Consider the following 19,690-nt stretch of genomic DNA (forward strand, 5'->3'; position numbering starts at 1 on the left):
TCACAATTCCTTTTTTAACAACACCTGGCACACAAACAAGCATAGGGGAACAGGCAGACATATTGGGGGAACATTTCGCTGCAGTTTCAAGATCATAAACACTATACGCAGTCTTTTTTAAAAGACAAAAACATAGCCGAAAAACAAAGACTTTCAACTAGTGGAGGTGGAAACCAAAAATATAACAGTGTGATTACCCTCCAAGAAATAAATACAGTACTGTCTGCTGGTGAAAAAACTGCTCCAGGACCCGACCAAATCCATTACGAAATACTGGCCCATCTATGTCAACCTGCCGTAGAGACACTTTTAAGGTTCTTCAACATAGTTTGGATATCAGGCAAAATACCTGAGGCCTGGAAAAAAGCTATTATTGTACCGTTTCTTAAACCTAGTAAACCCCCAACCTCTCCTAGTAGTTATAGACCCATAGCCCTGACCAGTTGCCTCGCCAAATCCTTCGAAAGTGTCCTAAATATAAGACTAACCTTTGTTCTTCAATCCAGTGCCGCTGTTCGCGGGAGACGCGGCGCTGGCGGCGGCACTGAGCTCCTACGGCAAGGTGCTTGACATCACCCATCCCGTCCTCAAGGGCCGTCGTCACGTCGGCAACGGTACGCGCGTGGTCCGGATCGAGATGAAGCAGGCGGTGCCGAACTTCCTGACCGTCCAGGGCCACCGCGTCATGTTTGACTACCGAGGCGTCCGGAAGGTGTGTTCCCGCTGTTGGCAGGACGGCCACATCGGCGCGGCGTGTCGAACGCCGCGGTGCGCTCGCTGCGAGGTGTTCGGACACGACACTGCCGGATGCGGAGCGGCTTGCAGGCGCTGCGGCGGAAGCCACGCCACAGCGGACTGCCTGCGGCCACGGTCCTATGCGGCGGCCGCCGCCTCGAGAAAGGAACCCAGCAAGGACAACGTGGCGCAAGAAAAGCGGAGCACACCAACCGTCCGGACGCCTGTTGCCGACGCGGACCCTACGGCCAACAGCCCGAGGGAGCCCGAGCCCACCCCCGCGACGGAGGTGCCCGGGAAGGAGCAGCACCACGAGGGGCCACCTTCAAACGAAGTGGAGCCGTTCGCTTCAGTTTTCGCCGAGCCCTTGGCGCCGCTTCTCACCACAGACACCTACGACACCGTGAGCAGCAGCGACGAGTCCAGCGTGGCGTCGGGCGACCTGGTGGACGTACCGGACAAAGTCACGCCGCTTCGCCTGACAGGTGACTTGACGTGCGGGCAGGTGTCAGGGCCGACGACTCCTCAAGGTGCGGACGACGCGCGCTTCCCGTCACCAGCCAGCCACACCCTCCCATCGGCGACCCTGGCATCGGCATCGGCTTCAGCTGCTAGCGTCGCCAAGACCACGCAGCAACCGGTGAGCGAGGCCACAAGCACCGACGACCCTCAAAATATGGACTTCTCAAGACCCGACTACAAACTTGCCCACCCCCAATCATCGGAATCCGAAGGGACTGTTAACGAACGTTCTAGCAAAAAAGTGCCGCGCGCGTCAAGCGCCGCCCATGGCAGCGCTCTTTAGGTTGTATGCTATGCCGTCGGTGCTCTTGGCAGTCATGGCGGTTGTGCATCTCCTCTCCCTGAATGTTCGGGGATTTCAATCCATAGATAGACAGAGAGAGGTGATGCACTTTGCCAGGGCTAGGGGCGTCGACATCCTGTTTTTACAGGAATGCAACTTCCGTACTTCACTTGATGTGCTGAATTTCACCACCCGGTTTTCTGTTTTTGCTTACTTTTCGTTGACTGATTCTCATATGTGCGGTGTTGGTGTCGTTTTTGTAAACCCCTGCCTGCGCGCGGGTGCTCATTGCACTTTCGGGCTGGTCGGCCGCACTCTTGCGGTCGACTTCAAACTAAACCAGCGGCGGGTACGTGCGTTGGTTGTATACACGCCAGCACGGCAGACTAGTAGTTCCGAATTTTTTTAGCGCCTCGATTCCTTCCTCTTTGATCCTTACCCCACTTTCATCATTGGTGACTTCAATTGTGTACTTAACATCGACTGTGACGTCCGCGGACAGGGTCATGGTCGCCGTTATTCCGGTGCCCCCGCGCTCCGCGATCTCGAGACTCAGTTCCGCTTGTCTGACGCGTGGGTGCAGCTTCACGGGGATGCCTTTGGAGCGACGTGGGAGAGAGCGCGGTCAGCCAGTCGGATAGACAAATTCTATTTTCCACCAGAGCTCGCTTCTTTTGTCGTCAGCTGCGAGGTTCTCCCGTTCCCTGCAGGCACGCCGGTGATTTCCGATCACCACCCCTTGTCAGTCAGGCTCGACTTTGGTGAGGACACCCCACGTACTGTTACGTGGTGCATGGACACGAGCCTACTGGCAGACCCGGAAAGCGTGGCGTCGCTGCGTACGGCATTAGCCGCATCGTGCAAAAGCTTCGTTGCGACTGATTCATGGGAAACACTCAAGACTCGTTGGCAGGCAGCTCTGGTGGCGGCCGGTCAAGACCGCAGACGCCAGGTAACTCATGCACTGAATGACACCCTCAGGCGCATCCGTATAGTGCAAAGGGGAGCACCCTTAACGTTTGCCATGAGCGATTACCTGAGCCTACTTAAAGCACGTTACCACGTGTTGCTCTGCCAGTCATCACGGGCAGCTAGTCGCGCACACCAGCTCGGGCGGCCTATATCAGACCCGGCTGTGCTACGACACGTACGTGCAGGCACGGCAGAGGAATTCGCTCCCGCTACTGTGCCTTTCGTGACACTCCCAGACGGCACCCAAAGCAAAACCACGTCCGATATCTGCACGATCTTTGCAAGTCACTTCTCGAACCTGTTCTCTACGGACAGTTGGCTAAATCTTCAAGATGGTTATGACGGGCTTCTACAAAGGTTTTTTGGAAACTTGCCACGAGTAGCTGAAGAGCTGCATGAAAACCTTTGCGCACCAGCCACAAGCCAAGACCTGCACGCCATCCTGCAGAGTATGAATGCAGCCTCTGCCCCCGATCCAGACGGCATTCCGACAAGGTTTTATTTAACGTTTTTTTTACCAGATCCAAGGAGCACTGCTGAAAATGGTCAACGGCTTTCTCGCGGATGGGTTACGTCCGAACTCTTTCCGCGAATGTCGCATCATACTCATTCCGAAAGCGGGCGGCGACCCCTCCGACCCGCAAGCATGGCGGCCCATAAACCTCTTAAACACAGACTACAAAATAGTCGCATCTTTACTAAACAGAAGAATGCGGACGATCCTGCCTCACCTAAACCACCGGGCTTAAACCAGCAGTGTGCCTGACCGCTCTGTGTTTGCTGCATTGGCACACAAGACACCTGTTAACATTTGCCAGCAGGACGGGCTTCACCGGGTGTTTTGTTTCGCTCGATCAAGCGAAAGCATGCGATCGGGTGGAACACTCGTGTTTGTTCGGAGTCCTCGAAGCCTTCGGATTCCCGCCGCAAATTGTCAGCAGGCTACGCTTACTTTACGCAGACCTGAACGCTCATCTCTCTGTAAACGGCCATCAGAGCGCTCCCTTCTCAGTCACCCGGGGCATAAGGCAAGGATGCCCTCTCTCCCCAACATTCTTCGTTTTATGCCTGAATCCACTCATCCGGCCAATTAACGACAGTAAGTCCATACGCGGCTTCCCTCTGCCTGGCCAGGGCCAAATCAAAGTTTCCGCCTACGCCGACGACGTGTCGCTATTCCTCAAGGACGAGGATAGCTACGCCGCTTTTTCGCGGCTGTTTCTCGAGTACAGCAAGATATCGGGGGCCCTATTGAACAGGAGAAAAAGCAAGGCACTAAGGTTTGGCACCATCACACCGAACCTTGCGGGCGAGGTGGAGTGCGTGCAGGGAGTGAAAGTCCTGGGAGTACTATTCCGCGCCAGCGGAGAAGTAGCCCGCGAAACCTGGACTAACTTCCGCACCAACGCAGAGAAACGCCTCTCGGTGGCGTCAACTTTCCGCCTTTCAATGGCAGAGCGCTGCTATATAGTTATGTCCACAATCCTAGCCGCATGTTTTTTTGTCGCCCGCGTCGCAAACCCACCGCGCACGTTTGCTCGCAGGCTAACCTCGGCCTGTGGCTCTTTCGTTTGGGCGGGCAAAACCGAACTTGTGTCACGAATGTTCATGCGCCTTCCATCGTACATGGGTGGGTTTGGTATACCTTGTATCCGCACCATGTGCAATGTAGTCGCCTTGCGAGGAGTACGAGATCTTGTACGCAACCCAGACTATCCCGGGAGTACACTCCTCACATACTTTCTGGGTACAGCGCGTAACGTGTTTTTTACACAACACGTGGTTGGCGCTACAGCCGAGCAGCCGCCGGCATTTTTCGTTAACGTGCGTCGCACACTGGCGTCGTTGTCTGCCAGCGTGCCCGATCTGGATGTTGATGAAACTCCGCCCTCCAGGATGTGTGAAGCACTAACGGTAGCTCAGCTGACACGCGAACAACTCCAGAAAACGAGACGGGCACGCTGGCGCCAACTGACCTCAGCTGCGCTTCCTGCAGATGTCAGGGACTTCGGTTGGCTGCGAGGCTGGCGGGTCCTGCCCACAAGAGACCGCCTTGCGGCGTGGGGCGTGGCGCCCTCCGCCCGATGCCCGCAATGCGGTCTCTTAGAAACATTGCGGCACGCAATGTTCGACTGTGTAGTGGCGCGCACCTTTTGGACATTAGTGTCACGCATGTTTCTAACCCGCCTGGAAGCGCGCACTAGTTCCCGCGAACTGTTTACAAATATGCTCTTGTGTGTCAGCATGTTCGTTTTGTGGCGGCAGCGTGGAGCGGCTTCCGTGAATGGGCGTCCGCAAAGAGCAATGTTTCCAATGTTGCAGCGCCTCCGCACGCGCCTCTTTGAGCAAGCATGCATGGACGCACTGACAATGAGTGAGGCTGAGTTCTTGCGCAAATGGTCGACATACTTTATCGTCCTGCGTGGCGGTCGAGTGTCTTCTTTCTTACTGCCTTACTGACGTGCTCAGTGCTGCGTCACTGCGCATGTGCTTGACTGATCAGAGCATTGAGTTCAGCAGTTTTGCTTTGTATTTTTGTTGACATTAGTTGAAAATAAACTTCTCTTTCTATGCCCGAGCTCGTCCAGAACCAGCGAAGTTTTGTCGGCGCTGGCTTCGTCAGAAGTTTCGACAAGTGCAGGCGTGCCCCGGATCCACTGCGACCCGGAGGATCCGCAACCAGCCTCCCAGCCCAGGCGCCGTGCCTTTGCCGGTGCTCGGGCAACTTCCTGACCTTCGTGCAAGCAGCAGCCCAGTAGGCCGCGCGTGACGTCATGCGAGGCCCGGGACCTGCTGCCCCTCCGGTCTTCCGTGCGCCGCCCCCAAAGGCGCACTGTTTCCAGTTCACAGTTGCTTCCGACGCGACAGCTGACGACATCGTCGACGGCATCGAGTCGATTGTCGGCCCGAAAGGGCTAGAGAGCCTCCAGCACCATGGAGGCATGATGTTCTTCGTCGCCTTGGCCTCGGCTGCGGCGGCAGAGAAGATGCTAGTGGAAGGCGCCTTCAACGTGAACGGCACTTCCGTCCCAGTAGCCTGCGTGGGTCCCGCCGTGGTCCACGTGACGGCTTTTCGTGTGCCGCTGTACGTGGGAGATGCGGCGCTGGCGGCAGCACTGAGCTCTTACGGCAAGGTGCTGGACATCACCAACCCCGTCCTCAAGGGCCGTCGTCACGTCGGCAACGGGACGCGCGTGGTCCGGATCGAGATGAAGCAGGCGGTGCCGAGCTTCCTGACCGTCCAGGGCCACCGCGTCATGTTTGACTACCGAGGCGTCCGGAAGGTGTGTTCCCGCTGTGGGCAGGACGGCCACATCGGCGCGGCGTGTCGAACGCCGCGGTGCGCTCGCTGCGAGGTGTTCGGCCACGACACGGCCGGATGCAGAGCGGCTTGCAGGCGCTGCGGTGGAATCCACGCCACAGCGGACTGCCTGCGGCCACGGTCCTATGCGGCGGCCGCCGCCTCGAGGCAGGAACCGAGTAAGGACAACGTGGCCGCAGAAACGCGGAGCCCACCAACCGTCCGGACGCCTGTTGCCGACGCAGGCCCGACGACCAGCCGCCCGAGGGAGCCCGAATCCGCCCCCGCGACGGAGGCGCCTGAGAAAGAGCAGCACCATGAGGGATCACCTTCAAACGAGGTGGAGCCGTTCGCTGCAGTTTTCGCCGAGCCCTTGGCGCCGCTTTCCGGCACAGACACCTACGACACCGTGAGCAGCAGCGACGAGTCGAGTGTGACGTCGGGCGACCTGGACGAGGTACCGGACAAAGTCACGCCGCTTCGCCTGACAGGCGACTTGACGTGCGGGCAGGTGTCAGGGCCGACGACTCCTCGAGGTGCGGACGACGCGCGCCTCCCGTCACCAGCCAGCCACACCCTCCCATCGGCGACCCTGGCGTCGGCATCGGCTTCAGCTGCGAGCGTCGCCAGGACCACGCAGCAACCGTTGAGCGAGGCCACAAGCGCCGACGACCCCGAAAATATGGACTTTTCAAGACCCGACTACAAACGTGCCCACCCTCAATCATCGGAATCCGAAGGGACTGTTAACGAACGTTCTAGCAAAAAAGTGCCGCGCGCGTCAAGCGCCGCCCATGGCAGCGCTCTTTAGGTTGTATGCTATTCCTTCGGTAATCTTGGCAGTCATGGCGGTTGTGCAACTCCTCTCCCTGAATGTTCGGGGATTTCAATCCGTAGATAGACCGAGAGTGGTGATGCACTTTGCCAGGGCTAGGGGCGTCGACATCCTGTTTTTGCAGGAATGCAACTTCCGTACTTCACTTGATGTGCTGAATTTCACCACCCGGGTTTCTGTTTTTGCTTATTTTTCGTTGACTGATTCTCATATGTGCGGTGTTGGTGTCGTCTTTGTAAACCCCTGCTTGCGCGCGGGTGCTCATTGCACTTTCGGGCTGGACGGCCGCACTCTTGCGGTCGACTTCACACTAAACCAGCGGCGGGTACGTGCGTTGGTTGTATACGCGCCAGCACGGCAGTCTAGTCGTTCTGATTTTTCTGAGCGCCTAGACTCATTCCTCCTTGATCCTTACCCCACATTTATAGTCGGTGACTTCAATTGTGTTCTTAAGATTGACCGTGACGTCCGCGGACAGGGTCACGGTCGCCGTTATTCCGGTGCCCCCGCGCTCCACGATCTCGTGACTCAGTTCCGCTTGTCTGACGCGTGGGTTCAGCTTCACGGGGATGCCTTTGGAGCGACGTGGGAGAGAGCACAGTCAGCCAATCGGATAGACAAATTCTATTTTCCACCAGTGCTCGCTTCTTTTGTCGTCAGCTGCGAGGTTCTCCCGTTCCCTGCAGGCACGCCGGTGATTTGCGATCACCACCCCTTGTCAGTCAGGCTCGACTTTGGTGAGGACACCCCACATACTGTTACGTGGCGCATGGACACGAGCCTACTGGCAGACCCGGAAAGCGTGGCGTCGCTGCGTACGGCGTTAGCCGCATCGTGCAAAAGCTTCGTTGCGACTGATTCATGGGACACACTCAAGACTCGTTGGCAGGCAACCCTGGTGGCGGCCGGTCAAGACCGCAGACGCCGTGTAATGCACGCACTGAATGACACCCTCAAGCGCATCCGTATAGTGCAAAGGGGAGCCCCGTTAACCTTTGCTATGATCGATTACCTGTGTCTACTTAAAGCACGCTACCACGTGTTACTCTGCCAGTCATCACGGGCAGCTAGTCGCGCACAACAGCTCGGGCGACCTATGTATGTGAACAAGTGTATCACTGCCAAGCTTCTGTAGGGTGCGCCGGCCTCGTCAAGCCTTGCCACTGGCTTTTTGCCGGTGCACCCAACATCGCCATGATGTTAAATAAATACATTCTATTCTATTCTATTCTATTCTATATCAGACCCGGCTGTGCTGCGATACGTACGCGCAGGCACGGCAGAGGAATTCGCTCCCGCTACTGTGCCTTTTGTGACCCTCCCAGACGGCACACAAAGCAGAACCACGTCTGACATCTGGACGATCTTCGGAAGCCACTTCTCGGACCTGTTCTCAACGGGCAGTTGGCTGAATCTTCAAGAAGGCTATGACGGACTTTTAGAAAGGTTTATTGGAAACTTGCCACGAGTAGCTGAAGAGCTGCATGAAAACCTTTGCGCATCAGCCACAAGCCAAGCCATCCTGCAAAGTATGAATGCAGCCTCGGCCCCCGGTCCAGACGGCATTCCAAAATGTTTTTAATCAACGTTTTTTGAGGAGATCCAAGGAGCGCTGCTGAGGATAGTCAATGGCTTCCTCACGGATGGATTACGGCCAAACTCTTTCCGCGAATGCCGCATCATACTCATTCCGAAAGCGGGCGATGACTCCTCCGACCCGCAAGCATGGCGGCCCATAAGCCTCTTATGGGCCGCCATGCTCGGTGTCAAAAGCAGGCAGAGATTTTCTGGATATTTTCTTCACTGGCAAAACGCACAAGCTTGACTCCCCGCTACGTGCGATTGTGTCCGAGAGAGAGAGAGTTGGCAACGTTCTGTTAGCTCCTTCCTAAAACGCCACCTCGACCAAGTTTTGGGTCGTGATCCGTTCCTCATCCGCAGCTCCAAGGACCTTGTGCTGGCTCTGGAACAGGGAATTCCCTCCGCTTACACAGCTATTTCCGTTGATGTACAAGATCTTTTCTATTCAGTACCGCATGAGGGGCTGTACACTGCTGTGAGGGATTGCATTCAAGAGCATGGTGAATTAGTTTTTCGCAATATGGCTGGCATCAGTACCGAGCATTTTTTAGAGCTTTTACAGTTTTACCTGAGTTCCACAGCCACTTTTTACGACGGACGATTTTATGTTCAAAAGTCCGGAATTTGCATTGGGTCTTCGGTTGCTCCAGTGCTGTGTGACATTTTTATGGCTTTTTTAGACAGACGCTTAGAAAAAGAGCTTTTAAACCACCCTGTATCACGTGTGTTTCGTTATGTCGATGACTTTGTAGTGATTCTAGACAATTCTTCTAACTATGACCTTGACAGTGCTGTCACTAACATTCTTAACGCCTTCTCCTCTGAGGGGCAAGGCTTACTTTTTACTCATGAACTGACAAGGGACAACCGCATACAGTTTTTAGACTTAAATCTGCACTTCACTGATGCCCACGTTTGCTGGTCGTATAGCCCAAGGTCGAACAAGAGTCTACTACCCTATAAAAGCGCTCATTCTAAGCTAGTCAAACGTGGCATCATCATGTCTGCATGACTCTCTGCCCTGCAGAAATCCTGTACCCACACCATGTCATCCAGTTTTCACTGTCAAGTTGAGCGCCTTCTTTCCGCTGGCTATCCCCGTCATCTACTTCTTGGCACCGACGAAAGCCTGCTTCAAAGGCTAAAATCTACACATGTAAAAGATAAAGGATGTTCGGATACCAAGCCACCATTTGTCATGCCGTATTTTCATTGCCTTTCCCATAACATCAAGAAGGTAGCAGAAAGGTACGGGATACGCGTTGTTTTTTCGGCTCCCTGCAAGCTGAAAAAAGTGTGCCCTCTGCTGGCTGGAACAAGAAAAGAACCCAACACTTGCAAGAAGAACCACCGGAACAAGTTTACAAAATGTGTTTCCGAAGTTGTTTATGAAATACCTTTGTCATGCGGTCGTTCCTACATAGGCCAGACTGGCCGTTGTTTTAATGAACGCGCTTTAGAGCACAGGCGATCCCTTAGCAGTGGCACCGGCAGCAATCTACCCTTGCACTGTAAGAGCTGCGACACTAAAAACTGCTCTCCTTACCTGGAAAAAACAAAGTTCCTTTCAAAGGCCAAAACAAAAACCGAAAGAAAAGTCATCGAGGCCTATTTCATTTCTAAAAGGGGTGACAAGTGTGTTAGCGCCCCTTCTTTATCTCTTTCATGTAAGGAAATCAAGTTCTTAGATGGACACATCCGAACTTTTCATGCGTCGTAATTCACACGTGGTCTTGTTTACCCTGTCATTGCCGTTCGCACGTTGCTTCTGCTTGTCTCTTAGTTTGCTGTGATTGCCTTTATAAGCACCCTGCTTTTACAAAATAAAGTCAGTTGTAAGTCTGCGTTTTGTGTGTGTGTTTTCGTGCCTTTCTTTTGTCCCGTCGTCTTCGCGCAGTTTTGTTTCGCTATAAGCCTCTTAAACGCAGACTACAAAGTAGTCGCATCTTTAGTGAAGACAAGAAAGCGGACGATCCTGCCTCACCTAATCCACCAGGCTCAAACCAGCAGCGTGCCTGACCGCTCTGTGTTTGATGCACTGGCACTCACAAGAGACCTGTTCACATTTGCCAGCAGGACGGGCTTCAGCGGGTGCTTTGTTTCGCTTGATCAGGCGAAAGCATTCGATCGGGTGGAACACTCGTATCTGTTCGGAGTCCTCGAAGCCTTCGGATTCCCACCGCAAATTTTCAGCAGGCTGCGCTTACTTTACGCAGACCTGAATGCTCGTCTCTCCGTAAACGGCCACCAGAGCACTCCCTTCTCAGTCACCCGGGGCATAAGGCAAGGATGCCCTCTCTACCCAACATTTTTCGTGTTATGCCTGGATCCACTCATCCGGCGCATTAACGACAGCCCATCCATACGCGGCTTCCCTCTGCCTGGCCAGGGCCAAATCAAGGTTTCGGCCTACGCCGACGACGTGTCGCTTTTCCTCAAGGACGAGGATAGCTACGCCGCTTTTTCGCGGCTGTTTCTCGAGTACAGCGAGATGTCGGGGGCCCTATTGAACAGGTGAAAAAAGCAAGGCACTAAGGTTTGGCACCTTCACACCGAACCTTGCGGGCGAGGTGGAGTGGGTGCAGGGAGTGAAAGTCCTGGGAGTAGTATTCCTCGCCAGCGGGGAAGTAGCCCGCGAAACTGGACTAACCTCCGCACAGATGCTGAGAAACGCCTCTCGGTGGCGTCAACTTTCCGCCTTTCAATGGCAGAGCGCAGCTATGTATTTAAGTCCACAATCCTAGCCGCATGTTTTTTTTTTGTCGCCCGCGTCGCAAACCCACCGCGCACGTTTGCGCGCACGTTTGCTCGCCTTGCAAGGAGTACGAGACCTTGTACGCAGCCCAGACTATCCCGGGAGAACACTCCTCACATACTTTCTGGGTACAGCGCGTAACGTGTTTTTTACACAACACGTGGTTGGCCCTACAGCCGAGCAGCCGTCGGCATTTTTCGTTACCGTGCGTCGCAGACTGGCGTCGTTGACTGCCAGCGTGCCCGATCTGGATGTTGATGAAACCCCGCCCTCCAGGATGTGTGAAGCACTAACGGTCGCTGCGCTGACCCGCGAACAACTCCAGAAAACGAGACGGGCACGCTGGCGCCAACTGACCTCCGCTGCGCTTCCTGCAGATGTCAGGGACTTCGGCTGGCTGCGAGGCTGGCGGGTCCTGCCCACAAGAGATCGCCTTGCGGCGTGGGGCGTGGCGCCCTCCGCCCGATGCCCGCAGTGCGCTCTCCTTGAAACTTTGCAGCACGCAATGTTTGAGTGTGTAGTTGCGCGCACTTTTTGGATATTACTGTCACGCATGTTTTTAACCCGCCTGGAAGCGCGCACTAGTTCTCCCGAAGTGTTTCAAAATATGCTCCTGTGTGTCGGCATGTTCGTTTTGTGGCGTCAGCGTGGACCGGCTTCCTTAAATGGGCGTCCGCAAAGAACTACGTTTCCAATGCTGCAGCGCCTCCGCACGCGCCTCTTTGAACAAGCATGCGTGGACGCTCTGTCAATGAGCGAGGCTGAGTTCTTGCGCAAATGGTCGACATACTTTATCGTCCTGCGCGACGGTCGAGTGTCGGCTTTCTTACTGCCATACTGACATGCTCAGTGCTGCGTCACTGCGCATGTGCTTGAAAGATCAGACTTCAGTTCAACTGTTTTGACTCGTATTTTTGTTCCTTTAGAAAAAAATACACTTCTCTTTCCACGCCACCGCCGAGTGATTCAGTTCGTTTGCGGGCGCAAGTTAGCTCAAATAAAAAGCTTCGTTTCCAAGTCTTGTTGGTGTCCTACTGACCGCTGGACTGCCGTCACTACAACGTGACATCTGGTGGAGGTGCTGGGTAGCCTTCCAGGTCCCGGACAACCCCTGCAAGTCGTGACGCCAGCCGTTTGAGTTATTCGCCGGAAGACCTGACTCCAGTCTACCACGCAGCCTCTACCTCCAGCCATGACTTAGGCCGCAGCAGAGCGCCGTCCTGTACCTCGACGACGGGACCCAAGCCCCTATCGCCCTTAGCCAGCTGCGCTGGAGCGCCGCCCTCTCGCCCCAACTCGCCCGTCCTACGAGCGTCGTACACGGCCGAGGAAATGCGTCGAATGGAGAACACCCGACCAACGCCGCCCACAATGCTTCCACTGCGGAGAAGCCGGTCACATTCTCCGGTACTGCCCATGCAGGAGAATGGGCATCCGAGGGTTCCCTTACGACGCCCCACGACCCCGATCCGGCCAGCGACCAGCCGAAATCGAGGATTTTTTGCGTCGGGAAGCATACTCATCGCCGAGCCGCCTATCGCGTTCTCCGTCGCCATCGTCACCGCGCTAAGTATCTCCTAGCCGAGGCTACGCAGTGCGTGGACGCTTCCCCAGCCACCGAAGGTTAAACTGAATAAAGCAGCCTCTGGAATTGAGGTTGGTTCTGAGCGCAAGAACTAAGATCCTCCATCGAAGAAAACAGAAGACCATGCCCCCTACGACGACGACGAACCCTACGACGTCGACGAACCCTACGACAACGACGACCCCCACGACAAGACGACCCCTACGACAAGACGACCCCTACGACAAGACGACCCCTACGACGATCCCTACGACGACGACGATTCCTACGACGACGACGACGATTCCTACGACGAAGACGACGACTACTACAACGACACATACGACGACCCTACGACGACAAAAACTACGACAACACCGACGACAACACCGACGACGACGACGACAACGACACGGCCAGATTTGAAGCTTTTACGGCTGCCCTTAAACTTTATTATGGACGCTAAAGGACTCGAAGTTTGCATTCTCCGTGTTTATTTTTATTTTAAAGCATCGAGACGATGCTTCTTTGGGAGGGGGGTAATGCCACGTATCATTGCAGTATTTGTTCGTTCACGCTCAAGGCTGCACTAAAGGGTTGCTATCACTTTTGTTCGTGACGCGAGATGCGACCGGTCTGCTCTCGATTGTTCACAGCCATGAACAGCTGCAGCTACTTGTTTCTAGATTACTCTAGATGATCTCGACCTGTTATCTCGAAGTTTCCTTGCCGGCTTTAAATTGAACGATGCCGCGAGCAGCGGGCATTCGTAGTTCGACGAAAGACGAGCACCTTTGTTGCTTACGCCGCCGCCGAGTGATTCAGTTCGTTTGCGGGCGCAAGTTAGCCCAAATAAAAAGCTTCGTTTCCAAGTCTTGTTGGTGTCCTACTGACCGCTGGACTGCCGTCACTACAACATGACAATATGCTCAGGCTGGAGCGAACGTCTTTTGGTCTGTGTCACCCTTGCCATGTTTACAGATGCAGTCTTAATGCCTGCGGTAGATAGAAGGCTAGCCTTAAGAGCTGGGTCCTCACAGTTTGTGTGTTACCAGCTGGGATCAGGGCCCCTTTCCTGGGCCCCTTAGCAAAGGGAAGATCAATGCGAAAATATCTCAATGCATTTCCTTTCTTTTGCTATCTTTCATCTCTCCAGGCTATGCGATATTGACTAGTGCGAGCTCATAAATTTGCGTCCAATGAAGGTGTTTCCACTGAAACCATCAATAACTGACGTCACTGAGCACCAGCACTGTTCTTTCTCCGAGTAGACAGATTCATTAGGATCTATGACCATTGTTTGTGTTCCCGACAGCCTCATCACAGGGGTGAGCGCGCTAGCATCTCCAGAGAATGATTGTAAATTTTGAGCCGTCCACAATGCTTCTCTATGCCAAGCATGCCACAGCGATATAGAGCTTGCCTCTTGTCCCGGTGTTTTGCGCTGTTCCGTCGCAAGCGATATAGAAGCACCAATATGCTGCTGTTTTAGAGATCGGCATGAGAAGAATCGAAAAGGGTCCTTTCATTTTGCTTTGAAATAAGTTTTCTAGCCCAAGATATTGATATTTGCTTCAAAATAAAAGTAAAATGCTTTCCAGCCATAGCTTTGCACTTTTTCAGATATTTTAAGCGGCATCGACCTGTTATCCTAACCTAGTCTATTAAACTTGCAATTCACACTGTTTTCTTTGCGCTGTTTCAATGTGCAAGCCGCATCGGCTGCGTCGGATACGGAAAGATTAGTTCCTCGTACTTTCCCTCGCGCGGTCGTCTGCAGCTGCGCTGGCGGCGCGGACGCGATGTTTCATCATCGCAAGTCACTTCATTCATATATCCTTTTTTTAACTGTTGTAGCTGGTTCTGATTTAGTTTACAAGCATGTTTTTTAATCTATTGTGGTCGAGAAATTTTACTCTTAACTTCAGCCATCTTTACCGCCGGTAGTAGTATTGCTGCAATCGTTTCGACCGTAGCGGCACCTACGGCGCGGACGCGCAACTTGCAAAATGCCACAGCCTTGACCATCGTTTGCATAAAATTTGGGAGCCACCCGTTTGACGTATAATGTTCTGGGTGGTGTCAAGTGACATGTTCGTGAAGATAAAATTACTAATTGAGATGAAGCCCAAGATATGTGCGGGATTCACAACTACGACCTTTCCGCCACCAAGCCGTGCATATGATGCACGGGGGGTTGAAGAATCTGTGTTGTGACGCACACGTTTATAAGATTTATCAACTTATATAACCAGTAAATTTATCAGATATAGTGAAGCTGGCTGTGAATCCTAACAGTGAAAGATCCATGTGGTATATGGCGCTCCTTGTGTCTTAGAAAAGATGTGTGCGGAAGGGAAACATCCGTGGATGTTTGGATTTGGTCTTCTGCACGTTTTCTGAGCACACCGATGCAAACATTTGTAGCGCCCGTAGCTAACGCTGTTATTTCGAACACAGATGCAGTGTTTGCGCAGATTTTTTTTTTTTTTTTGTGGAAGGTGACTCCAGCCGTCTTTTCTGCGGTTCTTATTGGTTTGATTACCTTTTGACATTCGTCGCTTTTTTTCATATTTGACACTGCTTTGCTACCAGTGGTTTTAACTGTCTACACTGGTTCCTTGTTTTCGCATTTTTTCTTTTCTTCTTTTGACGTAGCCTGGCTAAGGCATATACAATTCTGAGTTGATAAACGCAGGTTCATCATCATCATCGGCCAGACCACGCCCAATGCAGGGAAAAGGCTCTCCCAAGTCTCTCAAATCAACCATGTCCTTTGCCAGTTGCGGCCACCCTATCGCCCCAAACTTCTTAATCTCATCCGCCCACCTAATTTTCTGCCGCCCTCTGCTACGCTTGCCTTCTCTTGTAATCTACTCCGTTACCCTTAAGGACCGGCGGTTATCTTGCCTTCGCATTACACGCCCTGCCTCAGCCCATTTCTCGTTATTTGCAGGTTATTTATTTGTCGTTTATTTTAAGTTATAAGCCAGTTTTATGTCGATTTCTTTGTTTTTGCTGTGTAGAACTGTATCATGTGCTATTAGTAAGTAATAATCGCGTGAAGAAATATAGGTTTATCGCTTAATCGTGGGATAGAAGTGCATGTGTGGTGGTTGTACCTATAAAATATGTCTCTTTGAAGCTAAACTTTATAAAGTTGTAGTCAGCACACGTGTGTGAGTATTCCTTCTTATCGCCCACGCCATCTTTGCGCTCATTCTAACAGTTAAAAGAAAACGCAGCTTCTTCTTATTACAAAGGATTAGATAGGCACGACCAAGTGCAAGAAGCATTCATAGATGGCGCCGACTACACCAGGAACAAGTACCGCAAGAAGCCCAACATGTCAGGCAGCTAAGCGCATCTGAGAGCGTGGCCGAAATATTTGTGTCATCACATCGTCAAGGACGCTTCTCCGCGGTAACCTTTTCTTGTAAAGAAGTAATTGGTTACCGACGACGGATTACAGAAAGATTATATCTCATTTACTCAAAACTGTAATTATTACAAGTAATTAATTGTCTACCACTCTGGCCATGAGAGAAGGGAGGAAGGTGGGAGTGAAAGAAGAAAGTGGTGCCGAAGAAAGGGGGGGGGGGGGGGTGCCGGGGCAGGAAGCCGGTTATTGAAACTTTATTAAAGACCGTATGAGCCTACGTAGGTGCCTGAAAGAATAGCTGACATCCTCAGTCCGGGACGTCATTGGACGATACCGCTGCTTTGGCCCGCGAAGTGAGGGCCTATTGGGCTCCGAGATGGAAGTAGCCAAGCAGAGCCGCCTCCCAGTCGTCTCGGGTATGGTTGGAGAGGTGGGGAAATGGATGTGTTCTGCTGGCAGGCACACACCGTGTGGTTGACATCAGCTTTCTCCGCACAGTGCTTGCACCTGCCAGTGACCCAGGGGTCAAAGTGTTGCTATATAGCCGGGCAGAGTAACGTGTTTGTTTGGAGCCGGCGTAGAATTCGTTCTCCTGCCTTAACTAGACCTTAGGGGAGGGGGGGGAGAGATATTGGCAGTGCTGGGAGCGATAGTATTCCACAATTTCTTTTTGCCGCAAAAGCGGGGCTTGCGGGATCCAGTCCACAGGCCTATAAATAAATAAATAAATAAATAAATAAATAAATAAATAAATAAATAAATAAATAAATAAATAAATAAATAAATAAATAAATAAATAAATAAATAAATAAATAAATAAATAAATAAATAAATAAATAAATATGCCAAAAATAACGCACTTAAAGCATACTTCGAGCACTTTTCAAATGCATGAAAAACTATGTATCCAGTTTTAGCATCTTTGTCAGTATATTAAAAGTGTACTTTCGTAAATATGAAATTAATTCATCCGAAGTATATTTCAATTCTAACAAACGGGCAGTCCTTTCAAACGTATATGTATGCAGTTTTAACATCTTGTCAATGTATTAAACGTGTGCTTTCTTAAATAAGAAATTCATTCATCCCAAGTATAGTTTAATTCTAACAAACGGGCAGTCATTTCAAGCGTATTTGCAGCACACTTCTAGCTGCCGTTGAACAGTCGAGTGCTCAAAATTGTGTTTCGGGAAATGCCATTTGAGTTCTTTGGAGGTATTTTAAGTGTACTTCCGTAAATACGCCATTAATTCGCCCAAAGAATACTTAAATTCCAGGAAATTGGCAGTCCGCCTTAGCATATTTGCAGCACACTTCAACTTGCCGTTGCACAACCTAATGCTCAAAATCGAGTTTCCGGAAATCGCATTTTGGTGTTGGCAATGTATTTAAAGTGTATTTTCGTAAATACGCAATTAATCCGTCCAAGTATACTTAAATGCTAACAAATGGGCACTACGTGCGGAGAACGTGATAGCATGATACCGGCAAAGGCGCCTTGGGTATTTCCAGGCCCAAATATGCTAGCGAAAAGGACCACGACCGGCAAGGCCGACCGGCTCTCTTAGACGCCCGTGTATCTGTTGGTTGAGAGTTCGACTCCTGACCTATTTCTGACGCACGTTTAGGCTCAGCAGTTCGGTTCCAGATCGCCCCAGATTCGGACGCGACCAGTAGGGCACTGCTGGGATAATCTGTGGGCCCACATTCTTAGCGCAAAAAATGCCTCACCGGCCAAGATAGTGCGTCGCTCTCGGTGGGCATATAAAAGCCAAGCCAAGCTTGGCGCTTGTCGGAGCACTTCTTGTTTGCTGCGGCACTTCCGTCACGATTTCCTGTGTTGGTATCTTCGCCGTTCCAATTCCGTCACGTGTCCTTATAATCTCATGTACATCGTGATTGATAATAACTGGGCTTGTACAATTTGTTCTGCAGTTGAAGCATTAACTCGTCCCATTCTCTGAAGCCGACCAGTATACCTTTTTTAAGCCGAAGTGACTATATTTTTAATTTAATAAATGTACATTTTCAGTGTGTTTCTTATCTAATGTAATTTATATATATATATATATATATATATATATATATATATATATATATATATATATTTCTAGTATATTGTTAATGCAATATAAATATGCTAATAGGGTAAAAATCTACTTTTCACGCATTTTAAAGAACGTTCAATATATTATTCCTGGTATACTTAGAAAGCATTCGTATTGCAGGTGAAGCATAGGGACAAAAAAAGTTAAATAAATATGAAATTAATACAATATGTTTTAAATACATTTTTAGCACATCTTTTTCGCTGAGGGTAAGGCTGGTTAGATTCTTCCAAACACTAGTATGATAACCTTCTTATTAAGAATGAAGCACTGACGCAAGCATATTTGGGGCTATACCAGGCTTAAGAAGCTCTAACGCTGGTACATTGTACAGAGATGGCAGAAAGACGTGATTCTTAAGATGAGAAACGAAATTAAACTAAGGGTGAAGGCGGGGCCTCTGCTCGCCAGCAACGTTTCGACACTTGGCATTCATCTGGACGAAGACAAGTCGAAGCGAAACTATTCCTCTTACTGAAACGTTAACTAGCGAGCTGACGCCGCCTGTTGAATATCTGCTGCGCTAAAATAATGGTGCGCTACTGGCGTTCCTCGACAAACCCTCCACACAACCTTTCGCCTCCCCGCAGCTCCCCATTCCTAGAAGAAGAATTGCGTAGACCGGCCGACTGCCGGCCGAAGCAGGAGGGACCAGAGTATTTATTTCTATCTAATGTTTAGTTGAATTGCGCAGCTGCAATACCGAAGAACGTGGCGCAGTACAGGGCAGCAGCCTATTCACTCTGGCCATGCAGCCTGCTTTTTCTTTCTAGTACCACGAAGCTCAGGATAACAAATTAGGTGAAATTGAATCTCATTTCTATGCTACGCTTATGTTGACATACGGTCGTGATGATGTGTCATTTTAATGGACATATTTTTGTACTCGCATCCATGACCTGACACAAAATGGCGATAGCGATTTGATGAAGAAATACATGGCCAATCCTCTAGATATGCTTGCACGCAGCTGCTCACGAGTCCAGAATTTTCCGAGTGCCTTTATCTAGAAGCACTATTCTTTGTCCCGTAATGATCTGCGTTCCCCTTCAACTGGCTGCTACCCTGCTCTCGGCCATCTTTGTGGAGTGAGTGTGCGGTATACTAAGTCACGATAAATACTGGATAGTTTGTGATGAGTAGAAAATAGTCGCTCAAAGCAAAGCAAGAGATCGCGCTAAAAATTCACACATTGTCTACACAAAAAGACTGTTACAAATGGTGGCGGCGTGTTTTAAGTGTTGTACGCGAGCGAACGCTTGATTTTTATTGAAAGCTGATTACTCTCGAAAGCTCACTGAAACCTGCTGAATTGGAAATACGTATATATCCTGTGGCCACGAATGCAATGAATAGTTTTAAAAGAATCGAATTTCATTTTCGAGTCCGTGTGTAGCCTTTCGACTGCTCTGAATAGTTGACTTTTCTTTAAAGGTGCGACATTCAGTTTTTGCTTGCTGAGCCTGCACGAAAACTGTTCGATGACCAGGAGTGTGAAGGCAATCCTTTTGAATCATTTACTTCTCATAACTTTTTGGGCAAACACAAAGCGTATGTCTCCGCTTTCCGCAACAGCGACCTCATTTGCAAAGCTGTTAAGGCGCTTGCTTATTGTTCTTTACAGGTCTACGGTTTTAGTGGTGCATACTATT

Source organism: Amblyomma mixtum, chromosome 4, assembly GCF_055824585.1.
Source record: "Amblyomma mixtum isolate Tamu chromosome 4, ASM5582458v1, whole genome shotgun sequence".
NCBI lineage: Eukaryota > Metazoa > Arthropoda > Arachnida > Ixodida > Ixodidae > Amblyomma > Amblyomma mixtum.